Here is a 26,488-nt window from a genome sequence, read left to right as displayed (position 1 = left end):
AAGGGACTTACAAGAATCATCTAACCTGACCAATTCAGAGCAGATCAAGTTAAGACATGTTATTGTCCAAATGCCTCTTAAACACTGACAGGCTTGAGGCACTGACTGCTCTGGGAAGCCTGTTCCAGTGTTTTAGTGCTCTGTAAACAAGTCCTCCCTAATGCCAAATCTGAACCTTTAACCATTCCCATATGTCCTATCACTGGGTACCAGGGAGAAGAGCTCAGCACCTCACTCTCAACTTCCTCTCTTCAGGAAACTGTAGAGATCAATGAGGTGGCCCCTTAGCCTCCTTTTCTCCAGATGTACCCAAACTCCTTAGCTGCTCCTCACAGGACATCCCTTCCTTCAGCAGCTTTCTTGCTTTCCTCTGCATGCATTCAAGGACGTGCACATCCTTCTTAATTTGTAGGGCCCAGAACCGCACACAGTGCACAAGGTGAGTCTGCACCAATGCTAAGCACAGGTGCCAATCACATCTTTTGAGTGGTTAGTTATACTCTTCAGTGCACCCCAATGGTCACAACAGTCTCAAAATAGTGGTGGAAAAACATTGGTAAGCTCATAAGGTCATAGTGTAGCATCTCAGACTTTGTCTGATGCTGTGACTTAGTCTGCATTGGCAGTCATTGGAACAGAGTAGGAGGTAACTCTCTGCAGAGATCTTACATTTTCTTCCTTTTACTTGTCTTTTTTTGTTGTTGCTGCTGTTTGCAATTTTCTTTTAAATATATTTTAAGCAAAATGATATCTGTATTAATATCAGTAGCTCTAACATTAAAACCATGGCACAACTGGAGCTCTTCAATAAATACCACATATAAGGTCACCTTATTCTTTTGTTTTAGAGTCATTATAGGTAAGTTGGAAAATCTGCCCCAAACATCTGTTCTTACCTGTTTAAAAAATGATTAAACATGGATGAGATTAAGCTTAGTTCATGTATACTGCTACAGGTATATAGCATGAATCAGGTCATGCACACTGATAGTTGTCATATTTCATTTTGTTTGTAAGTTTGTTTTCTTTTTTCCCCTTGAAGCTTTTCATTTTGATAAGTTTTGGAAATTTAAGCACTTGCTGTAATCTAGATTTTTAAAAGGCAAATCAAGTCTTTCTGTAATTAATTACCTTTTCTTAATATGCTGACACTGTGAATGCTTAAATAATTTTGAGGGGTTTTGTTATTATTTTTTCAGTTTTTTTTTTTACTGTAGATCCTCAGTAAATTTATACATGCTTTAAAAGTGCTGGGTAACTTACAGATACAAGTTTCCTTCACTGTAATTACATTATATGCCCAGTTTCTGCTACAAAGAAAAATGTATTTTATTGTAGTTATTTCATTTAGAGTTTTTTAATTCAGTGAATGTTGTTAAGCATATTCTCCCTCTAAGGGCAAGTGCTCATATATTTGTTATTACTTGCAAAATAGAAAGGAAACATACTTTAAACTACAGTATTCTCTTCAACTTATACATTTTTCATGTGATTTTTTTCCTCAAAACTTATTAATAGTTCTGTGTAAAATTCTGTGATGGAATGGAGCAATTCTTTGATTTAATTTTTTATGTTAATAGGTTTGTTTTATTGACACATTCAAGAAGAAATATGAGTGTATATGGTTACAGATTTAGGGGGTCAAGTCTGTTTCCCATGGTTACTCCTAGATGTTTGAAACACAGTATTTTTGATGTAGTCATAGGCATCACCCTAAAGAGAACACTTATAGAAAAAGGATTTGATGTTTTCCAAGTGTTGTTGTCCTAATGTCATCAGAAGCATTTCTAAGACTGTATGAATACTCATATAGGTTGACTGATCAGTCCAGCATAAACACAAACTAGCTTCTTTGGAAGAGCAAAATAGTTTTAATCTATTTGCCAAGCATTTTTTTTTCTATCAGAGGTCCATGCTTCAGTTATAATCCCTGGATTTCCTTCAAAAAAACTAAAGATACTTAGTTGCTTCTCATTCAGAAATGTTCCCTGTTTAATTTCTAAATTGAGCAAATATATATTCCTTCCTATTTTAAATGTGAAACAGTACATGGCATGAAGTAGCATTATGAATTGTAGTGTTTAAGCAAATCTCCTTTATCTTCAATCTGCTAATTCACAGCAGCAGCAGTTCATGTCAAATGCCAGGTTTTGATGATGTGCCACATAGTATTTTCCTTTAATCTAGATCAGAGAACTTGTTCTTACAGATAGTGTTATTGTCTAAGGTTTCAGAATGAAGTGTTACAAATAAGTTGTATACTGTAGAAGTAGAAAGCAATCTATTGTTAAAAAGAATTCTGCAGTACCTGCTTTTAAAGCTCACTAATTCAGGGGAATGAGCTTTCTGCCTCTTTCATCATGCTTGAAAGACAGGAATGTTTGACTTTTTGGATATTACCTTCAGTATGGACACAGACTGCAGTCAGAAGTGAGATGTAACAACACAAAGAAATATGAACAAGCATGAAGGCAAAAGCTGTGCATCCATTTATTGTTCACCTCTGTCTGTTTTCACCTAGAGGAGGAGAAACTTTCCTATCCAATTTTTGAGATTTTTGTCAGGCTATTGAGGCAAGCAATTTTATTTATTTTTTAAAGTTTTATAGGTGTAGGTGAAAATTCAGAACTTTGCCCTTTTCTTCCCTTCTGACTTTAGTGCTTGGCTGAATTGGGTCATTATTTATTCCAAATTGAATGGAGCACAGCCTCAATCCAATACTAAGCAAGGGCAAGTTGTTTGGATTGTGTAGTGGGAGTGTCTCAGTTTTCCCATAAATTTAGACACTTTCTCTTCATGTTTCTTTCCTACTTCAGTGCTTATTGAGGAAATATTTGCTTTCCACTGCTCAGGCACTGACCAAGTCTTAAGCAAGTTCATTTCAGTGCAGTCTCTGTTATTATATACGTTTAAGAGATACACATATATCAAAATAAATAAATAAATTGTCCTCCAAAATATTTTAAAGGATGTTTGTTAAAACTGAATTTAACTTCTCTTTCCCCATGTTTTTTAATCTTTTATTTTACTTAAGTATTTTTTCCCTAAACTGAATCTTTGAGTTTTGGTGCTTTTTTTTTTTTTTTTTTTTTTTTTTTTTTTTTTTTTTTTTTTTTTTTTTTACTAATAACATAATTTGGGTTCTCATTTTTTTCCTACTTACATTGCCACCTCTTAAACATATTCTTTCTCTAAGGCTTTTTAAATGTCTATATTTATACTTTAATTCCTGGCTGAGATTTTCTTCTTCTTTCCTGCCTTGTGAAAGAATGAGAAACAAACAGATAGACTCTCTCTCACCTTATACCATCAAAGTTATTCACCTTCTCCATTGAAAGAAAATGGGAAGTATCATTCTTTTATTTCAGAGTTCCAAAAAGATTAGTGAAATTTTGAGCAGAGGAACATGAACAACCTCCTGCATGGTGTCTCTTGACACCTTGCCCCACACAACCCTCCCATGGATCCATCACATTTGAAAAAAGATTTTAAGAAAGGCTGAAGTAAGATAGTGAAATAATGTTGCTCATCTGGGAGAGTCCTTGAGGGGACTAATAAGAGTATGATGAGCTGACTCCCAAAGCATTATTCTTATCTCACTGTCTTCCTTGAAAAACAAATGAGAAGAAATTTGGATCGTTTTCCTGGGTACCAAATCTCAAATTCCTACTTGAAGAGCTGGATTACATTTGCAGGTAGGCAAGATACATTTGTTAGATGAGTTAAAGGAGTTCACAAGTATTGCAAAGTTTAGAAGCAACTAGGCATTTTTTAGAATATTCTTGTACTACATAAATAGATCAGATATGTACTCTAGCTTTTAATCTCTCATCCTTCTTTTTCCTCCAAAGACTCACAAATCTTTCTACCAGTACCTTTCTTAGTGAAATTTCACCTGTTAGTTCAGTGAATGAAAAACTGAGAGCTGTCATTTTCTCCCAAAAGATTTGTTAGGCTTCTTGCATTTTATACCCAGAATTCACCCAAGAGCCAATCCATGAAGTTTCATTCTGACTCTGTTTTACCTCTTTATATATAGATATAAAAAGATATATCACTTAGATTTACTCAATAAAAAATTTGAAGAGAGTATGATTTGTTCTCTCTGAGAGTTTCATATCTGAAGTATTCATTCAATCTTCTGTTGAGAATGGGTACAAGAGAATATGTTCATAGATCATTTTACTGGAAAGCTTGATATGTTGCCTGCCAGTTTTGTACTGGCTCAAAGGTTTTGTCTCATAAACTTCTTCTGACTGAAAGTCACCACACTGCAGATGAAATTTGCATCCAAATGATTTTTTATTAATAGTGTGTCGAACTTTTCTTTCTGCTGACAAGATTACACTGAGGTCACTAACAGATTCCTACAAACGGGATTATAAACAACACAGCTTGTAGCTGAGCAAAGTGCTTGTCCTTCATAAAGTAAAGCAGTTGCTGCTCAGATACCCTTTGGCTTCTCAGATACCCTTCCTACTATTCATTCAGCCAGATGTTTGAAAGGATTTTTACCTTTAATTCAAAAGCATGCAATCACTGATGCACATACAGATATATTCTTCCTCCTCTCACACACACACACACAAAATACTTTTGTGTGCCAATGTGTCTTGTGTCATTATATCAAATCACAGATGATTTGGATTGGAAAGGCCTGTGAAGGTCATCCTGTCTGACTACCGTTGCAATGAGCAAGGACATCTTTAACTAGATCAGGTTGTTCACAGTCTCCTCCAACCTGGCCTTGAATGTTTCCAGAGATGTGGCTGCTACTACCTTTTTGGGCAACCTGTTCCAGTGTTTCACCAGCCTTAGCATCAAAAATTTCTCCCATATGTCTAGTCTGAAATATACATTCATGTATATTGGATTAATTAGGTAAAAAGCAGTTATATATATATTTGTGTTTGTTTATATTTTACATCTTTTAAAGTTTAAAAATTTATTTTATATATATGTTATGAGAACCTCTTTTTAACGTATTTTTATAATTACACACGATAAAGAACATACATAGCTTAAAAAAAGATGACTTACATCCTTATTTCCTCCTATAGTGCAGGATATGTCTCTTGAGCAGTGAGGAAGTAATGCATGATTGCACATTTATGTAAAAATGTTTGAGAGAGTGGTATTATATGTGTAAAGTGCTTGCATAACTTTAAAGGTTAATATAATTCCTTTATTGGAATCTTCATATTTATATATAGCATTTCATTATGCAGTCAGCTGTGCACCATTTGCCTGTCTGGAAGAATAGCATACACAAGCATAAAAACATGGAATTAGAGGGAAGGTTTGCTTTATACAATGTGTGGGTGCTACCTGATTTATTGCTTCATTTTATTAAATAAGCTTATGTTTGTTAAAAAAAAAAAAAAAGTACCTATACCTTTCTAGTCTTTTAATATCAAGGTACTTTTATTCTCTTGAATATTCAAAGATTCTTAAAAGCACAGAAATGAAGGCAAAGCAGACTACTTTTTAATAGCAGTAACAATTCATGTAATAGCTTTAGGCTCCTTTCTCTGGTTACCCTAATAAGAAAGTTCAGTTATATTGATAGTGCTAATGAAGGGAGACAATATGTGAATTTCAGCTTTTTTTTTTTTTTTAATATTCCAACAACAATTGCATTTTTGAATATTCCTTTTAGAGAAGGCAATAATGGATTAGGGTGCATGTAATATCATTTATAGAATGCAATACATTAGCTGTATCGATGCATGTAGTATGTGGTGTAAGCTTGAACAACAAAGGAATACTTTGACTCATGTGTGTTTTAATGTGAGGAAGGAACCCCCAATGGTAGATGTAAGGAAACTGAGAAATCGTTATACATATAATTAACATACCTCAGTGCATAGTATTATTCATGTCTACAGGAGTCCATGCTTTATGTTTGGAACTTGGTAACCTCCCAGATCGCTTTTCTTTTTTTGGTAGCTTCTTGCCTGTTGCTTAGCAAGTATCTTACACATCTCTATGTACTTATAGGCTGTGAGTAATCCCTCTGAAGTCAAGGGAGCTATTCATAGGACCAGAATCTCAACTTGTTGTATTGCTCAAGCTCCTCTGAAATCAATAGAACTCTGACTGCTTGTTCCAGCTGTGGATCTAGTTTCATTGAGGAAAGCTGGGGCATTTATTTCAGGCTGACATTTTCTGCATTCTCTCCAACCTAAAATTTAGGTTCCTCTCTGAATGAACCTTTCAAGTGATACACCTAGTTAGCTGACACTAGATTTTATCTCAGGACTCCCTCTGCAGTCAGTTTAAGAGGCACCAAATGACAGCTCATCCCACTGATTTTTCACAATTATGATTATTGTGGGGGGCTGAATTGTTGTTAATGATATAAATAACCCTATGAGTCAAAACTCCTATACTTAAAGTTAATCTTTGCTTTAATTTTGTAAAATTGAGGTTGTATTTATAATACTGTAACTTCTTAAAATTGAAGCATCTGATTGATTTGGATATTTTTAGCACTGCTCACATCATACTTATTCTTTGTAAAGGGAAGTGTTAAATGATTCCAGTGACAGACTCATATTATATTGGAAATTTTATTTTGGAGGATGAGCTAAGCAAACTTGGTCTAATGTAGGTATCTCAAACCATCATACAGTGTTAAGAGTTTAAATGAACAATTATAAGAGGCACAAGACTTAATGAGGCCATCTTAGTTATAGACTATAGTTACGTATTTCCTGGAAGTAATCCTAGCTCTCTTGTGTCAAGTCTGCTTATGAATTGCCATCTTCAGTAGGAATTCAGCAGGAATTCACCATGACCTGCCTGGGCAGAGTTGGCTTCAGTTTTGTTTGGACCTCTCCTGGTTTTGCTGGGACAGAATCCCATGCCTGCAGTGATCTATAGGCATAGACTCTGGCAGTTTGGAGTCCACCAGGGCAGCTGATCTGAGCTGGCTACAGGTGTATTCCAGACCATAAACATCATGCTCAATATAAAGGGGAAGATTGCAGAGGAGAGGGTCTCCTCCTCTTCCTTTTATTCCTGCTTCTCCCTATCCCTGAAGGGACTTCCTCAACATTCTGATTTCAAGCACTGCTTTCCCATTTATTGTGACTGCTGTGTATTCACTGGGATTAGTACATACTTTCTATACTTTATATTGCCATTAGTATTGACATTAGTTTTGCTGTTTTATTGATCTGTTTTCATTTCATCACATGGATCTCCTTTCCTTTTCCCAGTTTCTTTTCCTAGCTGGAGACAAGTCGTTGAGCATTCGAACAGCTAGAGTTAAGCCCTGGAAATGTAGACAGAGTCCTAAAGCTCCATGCTTCAGGGAGATTTCTTGGAATAGTGTTAAAGTAGTATGTAGACTGAAATAAATTAACTATACTAAGAAAAATCACTGCAGGCATAGAGAGAGGGGAAAAAACCTCAAACAAACCCGAATTATGCACCAAGTGAAAACATTTCTTTGAAAACTCTGCAGGTAGAGAATGAAAACCTTGAAACATGGGAAGAATATGTTGTAGAGAATGGAAACCTTGAAGCAAGGGATGAATATGTTGTAAGGCAAAATAGCGATCTGGTTTCTTTTGTGGAACTTGCCTTCCACAAATTCATCAGTTCCACCTAAAAATCATCCTGTCCAACGGAGAACTGAAGAATGTTATATTCTACTACATTTTATCTTGTCTCTTGAAATTGTTCTTCTTTAGAGCTCACATAGGTATGTAATTTTATTTTATATTGTACTACCATGTTCACTGGCAGGATAATGTTCTCCTTCCAGATTCCTTTCTTCCTTCCTTCTGAATTCATTCCTTACTTCCTCCCATCCTTCTGAGTTCCTTCCTCCCATCCTTCTGAGTTCCTTCCTCCCATCCTTCTGAGTTCGTTCCTTCCTCCCATCCTTCTGAGTTCGTTCCTTCCTCCCATCCTTCTGAGTTCGTTCCTTCCTCCCATCCTTCTGAGTTCCTTCCTCCCATCCTTCTGAGTTCCGTCCTCCCTTTCTTCCAAATTCCTTCCTCTCTCCCTTCTTTTTGTTAATGCTGAAAAAAGACCTCTAACATGGCAATAGAGCTGGATTTTGGTTTTACTTTTTCTGGTGACCAAGTTTGGAAGAGAACTAGATAAAGCCAAACCAACCATTCAAGGATGTGCGTCTGAGATACAAAAATTCATGCCTACCTGTAGTACAAGTAGACATGTTTTTTTAAACAAGTACTTTGGAAAGATACTGGGAATGAGTGTCTTTGTGCAGCTAAAACAACAAATCTGTCTGTTTCTTCATCCCACAAAAATTCAGAATAGAAGGAAGCTAAGACATAATGGATTTTGCAAGAAAAATGGTCAGCTCCTTCTCTTTAATGAATAAATACAGGAATGAGAAAAAACATAAACTAAGTAGGTGTTTTAATTATATTTATATGACCAGGAAAATAAAATAATTCACTTTTCTTAATGAAATAAACAAAGTTCCTTCTTACATTTGCATAGTCTAGTTAGTCTGGAGAATCACAAAATGCAACAATCAAAACAAATTAATTTCATTTTATGTGATTCCTGGATGTGTGTATAGAAGGAAGCATGGATGTAGTTACTAGTATTGATAACAGCACTTCAAAATGAATAACTGTGGTATTCAGTTCAGCAGAATTTATTATTAGTGTTGGGTTTTCTAAATATTAGTCTAAAATGCTGCTGAAGATAGTACTAATAATATTATAATAGACTACATTCCTGCTATCTGTCACAGACCTGGTTCAATCTTGCAAGTGTATGAAGTTAAGCTTTCAAGCTTGCAGGAAGGTAAAATTAAGATTATTTAAGAGAAAGAAGGAATTGGCTAAAATGAAGAAGAGTGCCTGAGGCATCTGGCTACTTGGCAGAGCCTAAGGAGCCTTTGAGCTGTATGAGCTGAGAGGTTTCCATGGGGCTAGTTGTAAACATAAGAGCATTAGGAGAATTTTTCACAAACTACCTGTCAGCAAAAAAGCAGCAGACAGAGAGAAAGGCAATCCATAGCGGGTCCCTGGGAAGAAGCCAGATAACTTCCTTTGAATCTCAGAGAAGAAAAGTTGCTTGGATTTGTTTCCATAGTGTTTCAGGCATGAGGATGGTGAATATGCTTTTTTTTTTTTTTTTTTTTTTGTAAATAAAGAGGGTTGCACCAAAATAGATTATTCATTTTTTTTGTATCTTAACAAAAACAAAAGAGCAGGTGCTGAATGTTGGCCCAAAGAAGTAACTCTATTTTTTACATTTCTATTTCCACTGTATTTGCAGTACAATTTTCTGTGTCCTACTAAAATCAAACAAGCCTCCCATTCCTCAAAGCCTTGTAAGAAAGAACTGAGAGTATTTTGATGCAGACAACAAAAAAATTACTTAGAATATTCTGCTATAAAGAGAGTGAAAATACTTGAGGGTTTACAGTAAGAGGTCTTTCAGGGAAAAGCAAATATTCCTCTCTAGTTCCTCCTTAGCTTTTCACAGAGTTGGCAGCAATTTTAGTGGCCCAGCTAAATACATATATATAATCACTTTCATATTCTTCTCCTTCATAGTTGAATGTTAATTGTGTCTTTTAAAAGTTCAGTTAAATCATGATAACAATCATTTTGGTTGCTTGCAATGTATGTAAGGTCTGCTACTGGTCTGTGGACAGCTGATGTCAGTATTATCGATGTTCTTTCACAAATGTATCTGCTTCCAGAAAAGTCCAACTTCTTGCAAATATAGAAATTATTTTTTCCTTTCAAAGCCTGTTTTCAGGTATAGTTATATAGGTGTGCAATGGAGTAGCAGTCAAGAGGGATTAGCATCATGCCTGAATCTATTTTAAAGCGTTTGCATTTCACTTAGCCCAACATGGGTAGTACATGCCTTCTAAAACAACCACTTTGACTTTTTTCTCTTTTAATGTTGATTATATACACAATTATTCTTTCTTTCTTTGAAAAAAAAATATGTTGAAGGTACTGACAACTCCCTGCTAAGGTCAGAGCTTTAATAATTTTTAATGGAAAGTGAATGCAATAATCAATGCAACTGGAAGTCAACCCCACCAGTTTATTTTTTCAATGCCTGCAGTATTAATTGGTTTACTCTCTCAGTAGAATCTGTTCACTGCCATGAATGCCAGTATTGTTGCTATTGAAAAAACTCTGTGGGGAACTTCTCTTTCTGTAGGTATTCGTACATGCAAAAATTCCCTGGTGTCATCCTGCTGCGTATCTGGCTGATGGTGACAAGATTTGTGTATACATGCTTATTTCTTGAGGAACCTGCACATGCACATTAACAGAGCAGCCTTACACTGGAAGCTTTGCCCCCTAAAAAGCCTACAGAAGAAAGCATGGGTGTATGACATAGCCTACTAAAAGCTAGAGCAGTTATTCTTTCTCAAGGATATAATAATGCAATGTTTATCCTTCCTGGAGCTATAGTTTTCATTGCTCCAACAGTTCACAAATAATAGTTGAGAAGTAGTGTGACCTGATATAAACCAAGCTCATTACATTAATTTTTAACAGATAATTAATAATTAACATATAACCTTTGGCTTTTCTTTTATCTTTGAGTATTGACAGAAGTCACACAAAAACATACTATGTATGGAAAAAAATGCTTTGAAATGCAAAATTTAATTAAAATTAATGCAATGTTATTTTAGGATGGTTGTATAGTAGCAAAAGAACTTCAGGGAATATGAATATTTGAATAGACCATTATTTTCATCCATGCTGTTTAATTTATACACAATTGATTTCTGGAGAAGAGACCAGCATTTGATATTTTGGTGGGAATTTATTGGCCTGGGTGCACCATGGCAGTTAAATTGTAACATCAGTAAATAACTCTAAACTGCTTTAAGCACCAATTGACCCACACATAATTTACTAAAAGGAAACCACGATGAACCTTGGAGCTTAAGGTTTGGTTTTTTTTTTCTGTGCTCCACATACATTTTGGAAATCTCAGTTAATTAGACTTATCATATCTCAATAGCTCTAGTTTTGCCATCTTTTGTGTTTGTGCAGCCACAGTCAGAATACTACTGGAGGAGGCAAGCAGTGAATAGCACACCCCAGTCAGGAGAAGCTTGAGTTTTGAAGAGAGTAATTTGCTTACTGGTGTTACAGGTGCCTTTGCTCAAATTGCTTCTTTGCGTTTTGCATTACTCCTTAATAATCCTTTTGTCCCTAGGCAGTTTATTTAGGCATCTCCCCATTTAGGCAGGCAAAGTGAGTGAAACTGACAGGGTTGCTCTCAACTTTTTGTCTGGGTGCATTGCTTCTAAGCAGAGAGAGAAACAGTGTGAAACATAGTCTGTTATTTTCATGTGTTATATTTAAGGCATAATCAATATTTGATAAAATGCATTATGAAAGTATGAAAAAACATTTATATATATGATTTTCAGCTTAATTTAAACCAATCACCCACTTCTTATGGTTTTATGCTTTCTGAGTATGCTAATGATGTACAATACTGATTCTGCACTACTTTTACCTGCTGTAATAATTTATACCTTCACAAACTTAAAGTATAATATTTCCAGAACAATGGCAGCATGTTACAAAACTACCATACCCATGTGCATGTCCAAGTATCAAACACACTACGTTTTAACTTAGCAGTGGTCATTAGTAATATTCCTTCACTTGTCATCTGCCCTGTTCCTGTAGAAAACAAGTCCACATTGTTGATGTTAATGACTAAATCAACCATGCATGAAATGTCCAAGTTTCATCTCTGGTTTGAGCATCCAGTAAGCTCATAGAAAACAATGAATATAAATAACTTCAGCAGAAAGGGAGGACAAGAGGAGCCAGAAAATTATGGTCAGTAAATTCCCAGAAACATCCTTCAACAAAAACTAAGTGATTTGTAAGAATAGATTTTTTTTTTTTTAATTAACCAAATCACATGGAGGGGAAGGGGGGAGGTAGGGGAAGAAGCTTTTTTTTTTTTTCCCAAGGTAAGATAAAAGTCCTTTTAAATGGAGGGGAAGGCATCTAATGCTTGGCCAGTTTGGCATTCTCAAGGCATTGAAAAGTCTGTCACATGATACTTTAGCAGGTAAGCAAGAAAGCATTGCCATGCTTACATAGCTGTGCAGTAGGTGCAGAAGTGGTCAGAAGAATCTGCTTAGATGTTCATTATCAGTAAAACAAGGTACACTTTGACTGCAGTTAACTTGTGTTAACTAGAAGTTGATTTTAAAGTTTTAGCCTACCTCTAGAATACTTCAGTGTTTTTATTAATGACTTAAGCTATGCAATTAGAGAATATTAAATTTGCAGATAGTAGAAGCTGGGTTGCCATCGTGTTGCATCTTCACAGAAACAGCATGAAGAAGAAGCTGACTGTGCTACAATTCTTCAGAACTAATCTATGGCTTGGGAAGGTTCACAAGATGAATGTAAGTCAGCAGCAACCTAGTTAAAAAAAAATAAAAAATACATTACTGACTTGCATTGGTATAAGTAACAACTCTAAGGCATCTAATTCTTGTGCTGTACTAAGTATGGCTTTAACTGCAGCATCAGGTGCAGTGTTGATGCTCCAGTTCAAAAAATCTATGGAATCTTCGGAAATGTTCAGAGGTGAACAACTACAATGTAAGTCTGACTATAGTTGTATAGCGTAAAAGAAGAACATGGAGATGTGGTAATAATATCATTGAAGGTAGGGATGGAAGAATGCTACTGTTGGTGGTAGAAAGGACAAGTGAGGTGCCCATGTTGCAGCAAACATTCAGGTGACACAAGGAAAGAGAATAAATTATGATTATTAGTGTTGTGCAGTTCTGGAATAGATAGAGATGCCAGAGAGTCTCTGTTGTTGAAAGACTTTAAGAGTAGGGTAGGGAAATGTGGAACAAAAATTGGAAAATCTTTGCAGGGGAGTGAATGGTCTTTTGACAGTTTCCTGATGTCTCTTTTAGCCACGTGCTCTTATGATTAGGAAAACCTACTTCATGTTGAAGTCAGGTGGAGGTGTACATAGCAATAGCATTTTAATTATCATAGGATCACAAAATGGTTTGTACTGGAAGGAACCTTTAAAGATCACTTATACTAACCCCTGCTGACATGTGCAGAGGTATCTTTCAGTAGAGGAGGTTGCTAAAAGCCCCATCCAACCTGGCCATGAACAGTTCCAGGCAGGGTGCATCCACCACTTCTTTTAGACTGCCAACTGCTAGATGCTATGAAATTACAGCAGCATACATCTGTAATAGTGCTGTAATAATACCTGCACTTCCTCATTAAAGACCACTTTAAAATCTACATGAATTTGATATTTATACTTTCATTACAAAACTATGTCCCAAATGACAATAAAGGCAAGTAATTATCTGGAAGATCAGTTGTTTTTTTCCATTAAAAAAGCTTTTAAGGAGCAGCGTTCCTCCTTATAAATCTCATATGCATAAGAGCAGCCTTTGATGTTATTCATGTCATACCATGCTTAAACTTGCAAAATCTCAGGTACTGGAACACTGGAGTCAAAACTAGCTCTTTACATTTTATACCATTTAAGTTCATGATGTCTGTCCAACTGACTGATTGAGTCACCTACTGATTATATTTTTTTTTTTTTCATTCTAACTCTTTGTATGATTTCATTATTTGAGCTACATTGACTGCTCTGGACTTGACGTCCCTTTCACTGTACATTTCTAGTGGCTTTTATGTGAGAGTGGTGAGATTCAAACTGAAAACAAATTGGAAGTTGAGCAAGTTTTTTGGTGTTTTCTGTTTTGTTGGTTTTTTCCTTTGTTGTTTTTTTTTTTTCCTTTTTGCTTGGTTGGTGTTTTGTTTTGTTTGTTTGTTTGTTTGTTCATTTTTTCCCCTGTAATGTGCATTTTTGCAATTATTCTGTTTTTCCTTAGCTGGTGAACCAGTTTCACCAAGATTCGTAAACGCATATTTTTTTTTACAACAGATCTGTTCAGCATTCATGCAGAATGTTTATCACAGGTAGAATACTGCATTTCTGAGAGTCCTTCTTCTTGCTTTCCCATATCTTATGACAGGTGATTTATGTATCCTGCAGATGGAAAATATATTTCACTCATTTCAGAATGGCTGGTTTGCTGACATAAAGCTGCCATCATTTAAGCACATTTTCTTCTTTTATATAATGAAGAATTTACATATAACCTCTGACTTTTCTTTTATCTTGAATCATTGGTAAACATTATAGAAAAGCATACAGTTTGAGCAAAAATGCTTTGAAATGCAGATTCTAATTAAAATTAATGTAGTGTTAATTCAGGCCATTTGTGTTGTGGAAATACAGTGTTTGGGACACCATCAGTACTTGAATGTGCCATTAGTGTTTCTATGCTGTTTGTATCCTAAAAAGTGGTTTGGGGTGAAAATTTTGCATCAAGCACAGTGTGATACAAGAGCTAGATTATAGATTTATTAAATTGCTTTACCAAGTTAAATGCATGCAAACATATACAATTTGCTTTTTGTTTTGGTTTTTGTGTCTACTTACAAGGCTATAATTAATTGGAAATATTTCTATGACATAGAAGCTCTTACCAAACAACTTTTTTGACAAAGACATTTATCCATAGGTTGAAAATCTCCCTTTTAATGGAAGATAAGCAGCTTCATTTAGATTGAACTTTTTCTTTTATTTTTTTTTAGCTGCAAGAGGCAAGTACATATTTCTAACATTAAGAAACAAGGTGATCTAGCCAGATAGCTGGCAAAGTAGGATATTATGATAGATAGTCTAGCACCCCAGTTTTTGCTAGGTTTTCTAGTAGCTTACACAATCAAAAACTCCTTGTCAACCCCTATAAATTCTCACTCATAGCTAAACCAAAGAAGAGTTAATATCCTTCTGTTTTGTTAGCATCCATCTCATTTAGGTGAGTCTTACATAATTTTGAAAAATTTCCACTGTCTTTGAAGGATCTTTCTCTAATTCAAAGATTTCACAGAATGTTGCTTCTGCTGCAAGAGTTGGCTTTCCCTTTTTGTTGCATCCCAGTTCTTAAGTGTCTCTGTAAGTGCCCATTTACTGCACTGTCCTGCAACTTTCCTATATCCAGTGCAGATATTCATTGTTTATGGGACTTCTCACTCCAAAAGTCAGGGAAGTATTCTCTGTTTGTGATTGTTTGGATTTTGGTTTTTTTTTTTTTTTTTTTTGTTTAAATTCCTTTCTTCTCTTGTTTGATTCTATCCAACATGAGCTGCAGGATACGTCTCTCTGAAAATACTAGCTTTGCTTTTCTTCCCATCATAGAGGGAGGCCTCAGGCAACCAGCTGTCATGCAGCACTTTTGTCCCATTTTGTTCAGTGTCCTCCAGGTGAGAAGGTAGCATGTTTGCAAAATACTGCTCTGATCAGAGATTCATCTCCTTGTCCTCAATGGGACTTGGCTTTCTGTTGGCAGTTTGGGATGCAATTCATTTCAAAAGCAGCATTTACTAGACTGCTACCTACCAGGTGAAGCTACTTGAAGCTGCAGTCTGTCAAAAATACTAGTGGTAATTGCAGGAAATCAATTGCATTTTTTACGTTTTTATATGGAAAACGTTGACTGGGTTCACATGTTTCTTCCTGTATGAAAACTCTTCCCTATTTTACTCAGGGCACTACTTTTCCCAGAGTTCACTTTAAGAGCTAGCTGTACCTTATTCATCAGTGCCCTCACATCACTGTCATAAAGAAATCAGATACAATAAAGATTTTCAAACTATAGTCTTCTGAATGAAGTATTAGTTGTTGCTAGTAAGTTCTGCCTTGTGGGATGGGGGCTGTGTGTATTCTTGTTAAGAGAAAGTGTATGTCTTCTATCATTATCACAGTATATCAGAGGGACCTCAAGAGATATCAGGTCCAGCCCCTCTGCCAAAGCAGGATCACCTGGGGTAGTCCACACAGGAATGCATCCAGGTGGGTTTGGAAAGTCTCCAGAGAAGGAGATTCCACAACCCCCCTGTTCCTGTGCTCTGTCACCCTCACTGTAAAGAAGTTTCTCCTCATGTTGAGGTGAAATCTATGTTCAAGTTTTAAGCCTTTGTTCCTTATCACTGTGAACCACCGAAAAGAGTCTAGCCCCCTCCACTTGACACTCACCCCTCAGATATTTATACACATTGATGGGATCCCCTCTCAAACTTCTCTTCTCCAGACTAAACAGCCCCAGGGATCTCAGTCTCTCTTCATAGGGGAGATGCTCAAGTCCCCTAAGCATCCTTATGGCTCTCATAATAATGTGGCACAAATGAGCATAACTCCACCTGCATTTAATGCTTTTCCTAGATATTCTAAGAGGCAAAGTAAAACTTTTGATAAAGTTATGAACAGGGAAATCCTGTAGAAGTTTTTATCAGATTTCCTATTGATTTAGCTAAGACTTTGCCCTTTCAAATACATTGTATACTAAATCTTCTAGCCTTTGAAAAGAAGTTGAGATCCACAAGTACTGCAATGTGCTGATTTGCATAGTGACTTCATGTTGTAGCTGTTCTCTACCTACTTTTGCTTTGCTTTACAGCTGGTGGGCATGATTGCTTTGAAGAATCCAATGCAGTTTGTAGTTCAGACCATTCCCAAACAGTAATTTTATTTTAAGCAGGTAGAAAAAAGAAAACAAAACCCACAACATTTTTTTATTATTATCATTTTTGGAGGGCAAAAAGCTATTTTTTATTATCTTTTATTTACAATTGGCTTTGATTTTCACGCCTCAAAGTACCACAAAATCAGCTTTTGATCTTTGTATATTCTTAAAACAATCCAGTAATTAAATGAACAAAGAGAAAAGGTAAGGAAGTAAAATTGTTTATGAAAGATAGTGAATCAAATGATAAGTAGGTGTGTTGTGTTGTTTGTTTGTTTGGGTTTTTTTTATCATATTGAATTCAAATAATGTTTTGGCTTGAAAAACATTACACTGTGACACTGCTCTTCCACTCACATAAAAGTTAGTCAAGTGGTGCTTACGTGCTTTTGATAATAATGAACAGAGTTGTGAAGTTCCATTCCCATTTTAGCTGTTGAGCATATATAATACATCTCATTAACGTACTTGTAGAGCTTCTTCTTCAAGATAAATGTTTGTTGAAGGTGCCTTTGATGTTGAATGGCTGGCTTCTGTGATAACAATGGGAAGTAACTTGTGCAAATTCAAGTACAATCATGTCTTGCAGCAGGTCATTGTTGTATGTGTGTGGGGCCAGCATACTTAGTACTGTGTCTCTGGAGAGGTTGTGTGGCTGTATATATTGGGACCCACTGGTTAGATAAGGAAATTAATACATCTGCCTGGTGTCTTAAGGAGTTTATAATCATACTTTTATTCCAAATGGAAGGTCATTGTTGACAGAGTGATGTTCTGTTTGGATTTAATCTTGTAATAAACAGGAAATAACACTAAAAATCTGGTTCTGAAAAAAAACCCCACGTTGATTTTCTTTCCCTGATGCTGATACTGAATGTCATGCTTCCAGAAAGAAAAAGCTGTGCCACTGCCTTATTTGCCTATTCATGCTTAAATATATATATTAAATATATGCCATTAATTGTATTACCTTTACTGCACAACTGCTGGAAAATATGGGCAAGTTTTGGGACATGTAAGTTTTCCTGAAACAGAAGTGGCAGCCTTGAAGGTAAAAACAGGCTACAGGCTAAGGATGGTTGTTCAGAGTTTTGCGTGGATAATCAGTTAGACTTTCAAGGGAAATGGTTAGAGGTACCTGTGGATGTTTATTATGGTGACTGTGTCAATAATATTTACAACTGTAGATGATTCTGGCACTATCTCTGCAGTGTTTATTGCTTCATGGGAGATGCCTTTGACAGCTAGTTAGGCACGGCTGGGGCTTAGCTGAAGGCTGGGAGGAAGAGTGTTCCTGAAAAAGCAAACTGGCACAATCAAACTAAGAACAGTTGACCACTGACTCGCTGCTGAGGAGCCACAAATGCCCTATGTGAAGGGGAGCTGGGGTGACCCCAGAATGGCCAATGTCTTCACCCACCTGCTACACTGAGGCAGAGCTGGGTGGTGGAAATGGGATCCATTGATTGCCCTGGTGATGACTGAAATCCAGGAGCCACCCAGAGTGTCCAACCAGGTGAAAAGTGGTGCAGGGCCAGACACAGGAATTGAGAGAAGGCTAAAAAAAATGGGCCAAACCCCATCTGCTTAACAGGACCAGGGCAATTAAGGCTAGTGCCCTCAGAGGCCTGGCACCGTTGTTGCTATGACTTGAGATGGGGAATAGTGTTAGCTTTCTCTAGCAGTATTGCTTTAATTGTATTGTCATGCTTTAGCAACACTTCTTTCACATTTAGCTGTACTGCAGTTCTACCTAGTATTTTGTTATACAAATATGCAAATGTCTGCTACTTATTTTCAGAGAGTTTCCATAAGGGAAAAAAAAAAATCAACTATAGCAAAGCTTTTTCATGAGAAGTCTCTCCAAGTAAGTGACAAACTTGTTCAGTTATATTCATCTTTTTATAATATTAGTCTCTGCCAGAAAATGTGGGGAAAAGTTGTAATAAGCATATTAATTCATCTTACATCTTTCTGCCTGATTTTTTCCCCCTCCTGATTTTGATTATATAGCTGTTATCTTTGATTCCCTGCCTCACATCCCCCCCCCCCCCCCCATTTTCATTCCCTCTTACACTATGTGCATCAGTTTCTCCTTTCTGTTATTCATCCTTAGTTGTATTTTCTATTTTGTCAATACTTCAATATGCTCTTATGAAACACATCTCAGCTGTGTTGTGTTTTTGTTAAAACTGGCACTTCTAAAAGGTTAGGCCTGTGCCTTTTGGCTGTTATACTTGAACTCAATTGTCAAAATGATTTCTCTAGACTGATGACTCTTTAGAGACATGCAGTGCTTTTGCCTGAGTGCATTGCTGGTACATAATAATCACTCAAGATTAAACTACCTTTTGACTGTCAAAATCACAATACAAAAAGTTTAAGAGGACAGAAGGGACAGTGCAACTTAGTGCAATGAGGAAGAGAGGATAAAGCAGCGTAATATTATTGTCTTGTGCCAGGTAACACTTGGTAACACCAGTGCAGGGAGAGAAAGGCAAATTGAGGACTCTTAACCTCTCTAAACTTGGTCATGAACATTTAGGCCTCTCTCCATGTGCAGGGATTAACTTAAGGGTTGAGTATGATCACAAGGAATGGTATTTCCAAGTTTCACTTATGCTAAATAGTTGAGCAAGCCATGGTTTAGTATCCACTTAAAGGGAGGGAGTAAAAAGAAATACTTCTACTAATAAATAAATAATAATTTTTAAAAAGAAAAAATTGAATAGGAAGAGATTTACATCAAGAGGGTGTGACTATGCTGTTTGACAGAAAGGATGTGAATTGCTTAAAAGCATATACTATCAAAAATGTATCAGATATCAATAGAGCACAAATATCATAGAGTATCTGCCAGTGCATTATACCTTTAATTCTCCAGAAATAGTTCACTTGCTGGAAGCTTTCAGTACTAAACGAAATAACTCTTTGGATCCCCAGATGGTTATTTACATCTGACATTTTTTTATTTTTTTTAATTAAAAAATATCTACAAGCAGCATTTTATTAATGCTTTTAATTTAAAAAGTTGTCTCCTCATTAGTGGTACATACACAGTGGAATGTGAAGCAGTGCAGAAATTGGAAACAAACCAAACTGTAATACATGGCTTAAATGGAAAAAAAAACAAAAACAAAACAAAACCAAGTTGCAATCTATTAACATGAATTTCAGACACAGCCAGCAAGTTGAGATTGTTTCTTTCAAGTCATTGCACTTTTTGGAAGAGTACAGGTGAAGGAGAAAATGCAGAAAGCTCTCATCCCATCATTTTGTTTGATGTTAGGGAGGAATTTATAGGTCATTTCCTACGTATTTCCCCCTCAGTTATTTGCTTTTGCAGCTTAAGCTGCTGAATGTATAAACGTATCTGTGTTTCAGTGACTGTCCTACATAGAGAAAGAGTGTGTTTGCAAAAGTTTGCAAAAGCTAGGGCTGGCAGGAGGCTTACATTGCCCTCTGGAGTAGCATACCTTTCCACTGAGCCCTGAAACTTGATTTAGATTCCTGAAAGTACAGCAAAGGGATTCGCCTGGATTAGAGGAAGTAGCATAAACTGGGTCATATGCAATGCAAGTTTCTGCTCACAGTTGCTCACCCTTGCATCTCTGTCATTATATACATGAATGGGTATTCCATTTGTTAAAAAACCACCAAACATTAAGTAAAAGGGCTGCAGAAATAACCAATAAAGACTCATACAACTTTTAGCTTGTTCCTGTGTGGTTGGAGCTACTGAAAGAATTTGGTTTTAGGGATATTACTTGTCTGTGTTAGAAGAGAAGGTAGCTAGAGAACTGCAATGTTTGGTCTTTTACACTGTTGCCCTTAGATCTTTTCTCTGTTCCAGATGCTCATTTGTTTGGCTTTAAAGAGAGTGGTAATATGCAAAACCAAGTTGTACTCTGAAGGTAGCATCAAAGTTGATGCCATTTCACTGCATATTTTATCCAATAAATGTTCTTTAGCTTGGGAGAGAGTCAGTTCGTCTTTCTTATTAGATTTTAAAGTTGCCATTTGCTACTTTATTAATATTTTTTTTATCTTGTGTGTGTTTTCTTATCCTTTTTATTTTTTTTAATGCATTCTGGGAATACAAGTCTGAAATGCAACTATGTCAGGGGAGTAAGTTCTCTACCAAATTCTGCCAGCACAGAATATTTTTTTTCATCAATATAGAAAAAAAAATGTAAATCTCAAAAGTCTTTATAGTTAAATTGTTTCATTTTACAACTATCACCATACATACCCTGTATGTTTTATGTGATTAGCCTGATTCCCAGTCTTTCTGTGTGGCATTGTATTGTAGGTTGCACAAAGAAAGCAGGCAGCAATGGTCACTGGACTTGCTTTAAGGTGCTGGAATATTTTTGGTGTCTTTGAGAGCTATCAGATGAGGCAGAGGTTCAGAATGTTTCTACAACGCACCTTGGAGATCTCTGCCTGTTTTTTCATAGGACAGGATTTCTAAAAGGGTGCAAGTGAAAGTTAGTGGTTCAGCAGGCATTTTAATACCTGAGGCAATACTTTGTGCAGTTTGGTATTGCTTTTGGCATGTGTTTGTTGAGTTTAAACCTTTAGAATGCAGTTATGCATATTCGTGACATATTTCAGTATTTTCAGGTATTTAGGGGTAATTAATGTTCTATGTATGGTACTAAGTTATATTTTTATTTGAGTATAGAGATACAGACTTAATCAGTGCCACATAATGTTTTGGGTTGTGTTAATAGTTTTGGCCACACAATCTTTAAATCTTCAAAGCTTGACATCTCTGAAAGCTGGACTTGTTTAGCCTTGAAATGGGCATCAGAGACATTTAGCCAGTTCCCAGTGAATTTGCTTTGCAGTGACCGTTCGTGTCCCTTTATTCAGTCTCTCTTATCAATTGGTCATATCTGTACCAAGTTTGAGGTTTCTGTAGCACAGAGAATTACATGTAATACTTTTGGCCTTAAATAAATTGACATCAATTTACAAGGTCCTGGTGACTTCAGTAGGAGTTAGATTCTGCCCCATTATCTGGACTGATTTCCTCATCACCTTTCACATCCGTACCAGACTTACTTTAGATAACAATGCTATAAAAACAGAGCACTGACATCAGTGAAAATGATCAAATTATTCATTGTCAGGCAGGACAATAACTGTTACAGTAGTCTTTGTTACCTTTATTATAGCTGAATGAAATGTCATCCTCCAAGTTTTGTAAATCATGCCTTAATAAGAGGTGTGTGAATAACAGCAATTCTACCCAACTTATACACAAATAGCTCATAGATTTGGGGGTTGAGAGCAGGGTTGGGTTTTGGTTGGGTTTTTTTTGTTGGTTGGTTTTTGGTTTGGTTTTGTTTTGTTTTTCAGGTGGTTAGAAAGGCAAAAACATTTTGCACCCTTGCTACAAAGTTAACAAAGCATTATATTGCTACCTGGCCATCTGTTAGGATAGAATGGTTATTATTTTCAGGGGTGTTACTTTGATATTTTTTTAATTTGTTTTTCCAAACTTGTGTTCCACATTCCATATGTTATAAAAAGGTGTCATGGATTGAGTTGAGCCTGCTGCTGTTATTCATACCATGCTGCAGTCGTGCCAGCTTCAAAAAATGTGCTAACTGCTTCAAAGTGCTAAATGGAGCAAAATAGAATCATAGAATGGTCTGGGTTGGAAGGGACCTCTGAAGGTCATCTAGTCCAGCCCCCTCTACAGTCAGCAGGGACATCCTCAACTAGATCAGGTTGCCCAGAGACCTCTTGAGCCCCACTTTGCATATCTTCAGGGATGTATGGGGCATGGAGTTGAGATTGTATAGTGGGAGGCTTCCTGTTCTGGTTGCTGATTCTGGGTTCCAGCTTCATGGGTCTTGGTTCTTTTATGTAGGCATGGTGGTGGAAACAGTGGGAGTTGAGTAGCTGCTTCTGGTTTTCTCTTTGGTGTGCTGTTTTGTTCTGCCCCTCCCTGCCCTCTGTCCTGTATTTCACTGCATTGCTTCTGCAAATAGGCTAAGCTAAGGTAATCATGTATTGTATTATTCGATTAATTAGATTATTAGCTAAGGTAATTATGCATTGTGCTTATGATATGTTACATTAAACTCTTATCTCCTTATCTCAGGTTACTCTTCCCCTCACCGTTATGTTGGGGGAGCAGGCAGGTTAGCCCTTGTGCTAAACCATTACAAAAGGGGTATTTTTTCCAATGGGTTTCAGTTGAAAACCTGTTGATAAATTTTACATACTTACAGCTGAAATAGCCACTTTTGCTGTGTGATCACAGAGGGTGACAGTTATATTTTACACACTGTTTGAACTCTTACAGAGGCAGCTACTTTTTTTTTTTTTTTTTTTTTTTTCTCTCGGTGTTAGGTAAAGCAAATCTGTGCAGTTATATTTTCCAGGAATCAGATTGTGTTTGCTTGCAGCCAAAATGCCTTGCCAATTCTTTCATGCTCACACGGGTGTACTCTCACCTTTCCTGTGCCCCTCTTCAGCTGGCATATGTTAATGTTGCTGTTTCTTTGTTGCTGCTGTTCTTTTAGTGGCCACAGCATAAACTCTTGATAGCACCAGAAAGATTCTGCAGTTTATTTAGTAATATTAGTAATGTCATAAGCATAAATAATTGTCTTTCATTTATCTATAGTACATTTCACCTGTTTTGAGACAGAGCAACTTGTAGTACCTCTTGTTTTTAGAGACAGATACACAGTGTATAGATTTAGATACACAGTAGGCCAGTTTATGCTTGAAGATAATGCTATTGTCTCAGATTGAGAAAAACTGAGGATTAATATATCACTGTAAATCTACACATCTTGTGCTGGTAATATTGCTTTTGCTGTTTTCTCTGGTTATGATGATCAAAAATATACTTTACACAAGAAGTGTAAGATTATGGTTATGATTTTTACTGAAGAGTATCAAAATTCTGTTAGCAAAGCCATTATTTCCTCCTGCTACTCACACAAAGGAAGTGTTGCAAATGATCTCTATAAAAATTACATTCACTTTGTTTGCAGATCTGAACTCCTTTGTTTTTTTGAGGATTATACAAAGTGAACATATGTGGAATATTGCTACCAGCTTGCATTCTTTGATAAATCCACACAGGCAGAAGAATGCTGGTGGCAGAAAGTCCCGGATACTGGTGTTTCTTATGGTTAAAACAGAATCTGGACATTCTAGTCCTTTTAAGAAACAAATGCTGGTGAGATTAGAACACAAATTGTTAGATAAATGTGTTTCATGTGTTAAATATCAAATGTTAATAGTCAGCAATAAATTCAAGGTTCCCATTCTCTTCTGTAGTGTATGCATGTAGCAGAAATACAAATGGAGAGATTTGCATTCATAGTTGAAGCCCAAAAGTGATCTTTTTGCACAAAGTATCTGATCTGTACTGAGAGGCTTTCATATGCCAGTAGACCGTTCCAGCTGTCTTGTAGCTTCCAGCAGCACCACGGTGGCAGGGGTCAGGGGCTGTCAGTTCAGACCTTTGCTGTTCAGCAGACGTGAGCTGGTATCATTACGCAGGCTGTCAGTGCCAGCCTGAAACTTCATGGGGTTTCCTGTCACTCTGAATGACCAGCTCTGGAGTATCACTGCTGAACTGAGTGAGGAACTAGGAGTACTTCAAGGAATATTATCTAACGTATGACTTCAGAGAGCCTTCTCACAAATTTTTGCCTAAGGAAATGGGGATCTTCCTCTGTCCTCTCTGTCCTCCTAAAATTTGTAATCCGTTGGTCAATGTCAGACTTACTGTGTAAAAAAGCAGAGATTGCAAAGACAATTAACTTCAACAAATGTCAGGAAAATGAGTGGATGGTTAGTGTACAGAGACCCATCCTATATCTCTCTTTGAGGGAGGGACCAGCACACCAGCGCAGGTATTTGTCAGAAACCAACAAGCCACTCCAACAAGCACTCCCTGAGCACAGCAGGACTGACAAAGAGAACCCTGAGGAATCCTTATGAGTGAAGGAAGGTGAAGAGTTAGGGGTCAAACCCCATAAGTCAAAAGGAATCCAAGCTTCAATAGTCCTGCTTTAATGTAATTTACATGTCACACCTCATATTCTGTCCAAGTAGCAGGACCTTAATCACACAGGAAATTGTGGCTTTCAGTAGAATAAATATTCCTGGAATTCAAAAAACAGACATGGTTTTGAGTTTTTTTAAGTGCATCTCACAACATGCATGACAATGGCCCCAGAGTTTTTATAGTTTTTTCACTTGCAATAAGAAGAGCGGACTTGGAATGGGACAGAACCTTTTGTGTGTATACTGAGGTATTTTCTATTAGTATAAATAAAAAAATCTTAATGTACTTTTAATGGAAGTGCATGCTAAAAATTTCATCTCCTCATAACAGGCATGTTATAATCTGCTTTACTTTGGGGCTTCAAATGCTGTGAATTGGTCTTAGCCTTCACTGCCTTGGTGGTCTTGATAGTCTTTTCCTGAAAGCACTGCCAGCCACAAAGCCATCACAGAATGTTTAATTTCTGTTGTGATTTCCTTGTGTACATCAAGGTTCTGAGACATCCTCTTGCTTATTCGTTTGGGACATTCCTTATTTCTCTGAAAGATCAGAAGACATATGGAATTAAATCAAACTGCTGAGTAAACTGACATAATATATTTGGGAAAAAAAAAATCTGTGTGAGTTCATCAGGAGATATTATCAAAATAGTGTAAGGTGTTTGTATTCATTTCCCCTATGCTTTTATTTTTTAATCTGATTTAACAGCTTCTTTTTTATCTGATTTAACAGCTTTGCCTTTTCTATGAAACTTTTTTGACTATATAGTCTCTTGAATTTTACTCCCATAAAATGTGAAATGATTATTCTGCAGATTCATTTTCTTTTCAGTCTAAGATATATTATAACCTACATAAGAAAAAGTCTGAAAGAGATATGTAAAATGATAAACAAGCCTTGTAAATAATATATACTATTATTATTATTATATGAAGTAGATAAATATAAAATTATGCCACCTCCAACTGGATTTTACCTTCAGGAATAAATGATTGTGAGGAAATATCCAATTTGAGGAAATATCCAATTTTAACTTAGCAAACTCTCTGTGTTACTTGCAGAATACAGTAGGAGAAAGCACAGTATTCAAATTTGTATTAGCAAATAGTATTTGCTAAAAAGAGAAGAGTAACAACCTTCAGCCCAAAGTAAAGCTGAACATCAAAGCATGAGCACACTCTTGCATTTGTTATCTGACGTCTGAGGCTTAGTGTTGCTGACATCTGGAATATTTCTCAATGTGTTTGTATAATGTGTTTCTCTCTGTCTCTCTGTTATTGATCATAAATCCATTTGCCATGCAGTCAGATTTTCCTAAATGTTTGGAGCCTCGGTTTTATTCTCTCCTCCTCTCTTACTGCAGCAATTTTGCATTTGTTAAAATTTTCCTCAACGAACAGTGGAAAAGAGTCAAAAGTTCAAGAGCAGACTGAAGACAAGCACCAAATGGAACTGTTGCACATGAAAAATGTTGCTGTAGTGGTTCATGTGGATTTAAAGGAGATGAAGTTTTTGTTATTCTCTCTCATCAGATCTTTAAGATAGTAGTTGAGCAGTATTGGCTCAGGGTGACAAAGGTGCTTCGTATCTGCCTACACAGGTGAGGTGGAGGATAAGGAATCATAGTTCAGTACAGTGGGGATGGATGAAGGAAGTGCAGATATTCAATGAACATTTCATGTATTTCTATCATGTTGGAATATTGACCTCTCTCACTAGTTCACTGAGGAATCCTTTCATTGCCTTCTTTAGATGTAGGTTGTCCTGGTTTTTCTTTGGGGTCGATGTTATGACAGACAACTGTCCAGCTCTCTGCTTGTGTTTTAACAAGGAGGTTGTATATCAGCTTAGAA

The 26,488-nt window shown here is 36.5% G+C and overlaps 1 protein-coding gene across 1 annotated transcript in view; it reads left to right on the top strand.

Annotated features, from left to right (window-relative positions):
- The window catches only part of ATRNL1 (attractin like 1), a 538,433-nt gene that overhangs the window by 297,872 nt on the left and 214,073 nt on the right, over nt 1-26,488 (top strand). The gene's annotated exons all lie outside the window — the stretch shown is intronic.

This window comes from Indicator indicator, chromosome 7, assembly GCF_027791375.1.
Source record: "Indicator indicator isolate 239-I01 chromosome 7, UM_Iind_1.1, whole genome shotgun sequence".
NCBI classification, from domain to species: Eukaryota; Metazoa; Chordata; class Aves; order Piciformes; family Indicatoridae; genus Indicator; species Indicator indicator.
The sequence above is the reverse complement of the archived record's forward strand: the minus strand, read 5'-3'. Positions and strand labels throughout refer to the sequence as shown.